Below are 2,614 nucleotides of genomic sequence, written 5' to 3'. Positions count from 1 at the left end.
TTTTTTAACAAAAAACCCCAAAAAAAAACAAGAAAAAAAATTTTAAAAAATAACCCCCCGCCCCCCCCCCCCCCCCCCCCCCCCCCCTTCCCCCAAACCCCCCTCCCTCCCCTCCCCCCCCCCCCCCCCCCCCCCCCCCCCCCCCCCAATACCACAACCAAGAAATTCTTCTTTCTAAAATTCATTTTAATTATTTAAAAATTATCCATTTAAATTAAATTAGCATAAGACAAAGTTTCCCCTTAAAGTTTTACATTTTCTTTGTGCATCATAACGCCGTCGTTTTTTGTAATATAAAATGATAAAGGGGAAACCGGTCTGTAACTCTTGCTCGTTTTGTACACACACAACACACACAAAACCACACACACACAACACACACAACCACACACACACACACACACACACACCACACAAAACAACACACACACACAACCCCACACACACACCAAAATTTTATATATATATTATATGTATATTTATATAATAAAATATATATTTAAATTTTATAATATTATATATATATATAATTTATGTATGGGTTTATAGCACACACACCCAAAAACACACACACACAACACCACCACACCACACACACCAAACACCAACCCACACATATATTACACATATATAAATTTCATATATTATATTTATAATATATATATATAATTATATATATAATATATTATATATTATCATATATACATATAGTATGTATGTATATTTAATCTATATCTATATATTAAAACCTATATATATTATAAATATATATAATATATATTATATATATATATATATAAATATATTTATATAATAAATAAAAAATATATTTTAATTTATTATATATTTTGTTTTTATATATATTTTAAAAAAAAAAAAAAAAAAAAACCAAAAACAAAAAACCCCCCCAAAAAAAAAAAAATAAAAAAAAAAAAAAAAAAAAAACAAAAAAAAAAAAAAAGTTTTTTTTTTTTTTTTTTTGTTTTTTTTTTTTTTATTATATTTATTATTTTTGATATATAATAATATTATAATATTAATATATATTTATATATATTATTAATTATATATTTTTTTTTTTTTTTTTTTTTTTGTTTTTTTTATTTTTAATAATATAAAATATATATATATATATAAATATATTATTATAAAATTTTAAAAAATATATATTTATTATAATATATATTTATTATTATTATATTATATTATTTATTTTTATAATATAAATTTATATATATATATATATATATTATATATATTTTGTATATATACTTTTTTTTTTGTATATATTTGTATTTTATTTATTATATATATATATATATATATATTTTAATATTAATATATATTATATATGTATATATCATCATTTCCAAACTATCCAAAACTAGATAGGTGATATGTTATTTTATCTTTCACAGCATTGCTGTTAAACTGACATAAACAATAAAAAAAAAGCCATATCCCCACCCGGTAAAAAAGCAAGACAAAATACTGTAGTCCCTCCTGGCCCCTTGAGATATAAAGGGGTCCTTTTCTTTTTTTTTTTTATTATTATTAATGAAAAAACATCAAATTTATCAAAATGCATTATTTTATTTCAAATTTTTTTTGTTTTTTTTTTATTACTTTCTCTAGGATTTATTTCAAATATTACCTTTTCTATGGGTAAGTCAATTTTTTTTTAGTTTTTTATAAAATCACAAGATTTTTTTTTTTCTTTTTTATAGAAAAATCTTAAGACTGCCTATCTTGATAAAATAAGACAAGTTTTCAAGGGGACCAAGGAAAAGAAAAGTAAAATGATTTAAATTTACTTTTTTATAGAATATAATTTTGACATTGGGGCTATCCTGGTTAATTCTTGTAATTTACTATACATTTTTACATGAAAAATCGAAGCCAACGAATTTCTTCAAGCTTATATTTACCTTCAAAAAACAAAAGGGAATGAAACCCAAGCGTGGAAAAAAAAAAAAAAAAAGGGCAAAGATTTAAAATTTATAAACTATTAAATCTCATTAAATGTTTCCAGGAATAATTAAAATGCAGATAAAATTCTTTTTAACCCCTTTTTTTTTTTTTCTTTTTTGTCACGTTTTTTTGGAACCTTGAAACCAACCCCTCTTCATGGTATGATCAAAAAAACTCTTTTTTTAAAATTACTGAAACCCTGTGAAATACGTTACTCTTACTTTCATTGTTTGGAACTAAACCATCCAAAAAAAAATTTCTATTTTTTTTTTATTCTTGACAAATATTTTAAATAAGAAATTTTAATTCTTTTTTTTTTCAATATGTGATGTCACAAAAGGTTAAATAATTTAAAACAAACATAATATGCTTAAACCATAATTTCTTCAAAAATATAAAGATGTGGACTGAAATATTTTCTACTAAGAAGAAATGCAAAAGAAAGGGTATGTTTTGATAAATATCATCATTTAAGTTTGGAAAAAAAATGTGCAAAATTAAGGACTACTTCACTGCATTATGACAAAATAGTGATCAAAAAAAATCCTATTTGGGCATTATTTCCTCAAAAAAATGCAACTTCAATACCTTTTCTTTTCTACTTATGAAGCAAAAACAGCTTTAAACAGGGTATACAATACTT

Source organism: Penaeus monodon, chromosome 7 (assembly GCF_015228065.2).
Source record: "Penaeus monodon isolate SGIC_2016 chromosome 7, NSTDA_Pmon_1, whole genome shotgun sequence".
In the NCBI taxonomy this organism is placed as follows: domain Eukaryota; kingdom Metazoa; phylum Arthropoda; class Malacostraca; order Decapoda; family Penaeidae; genus Penaeus; species Penaeus monodon.
This window is presented reverse-complemented; position numbering follows the sequence as displayed.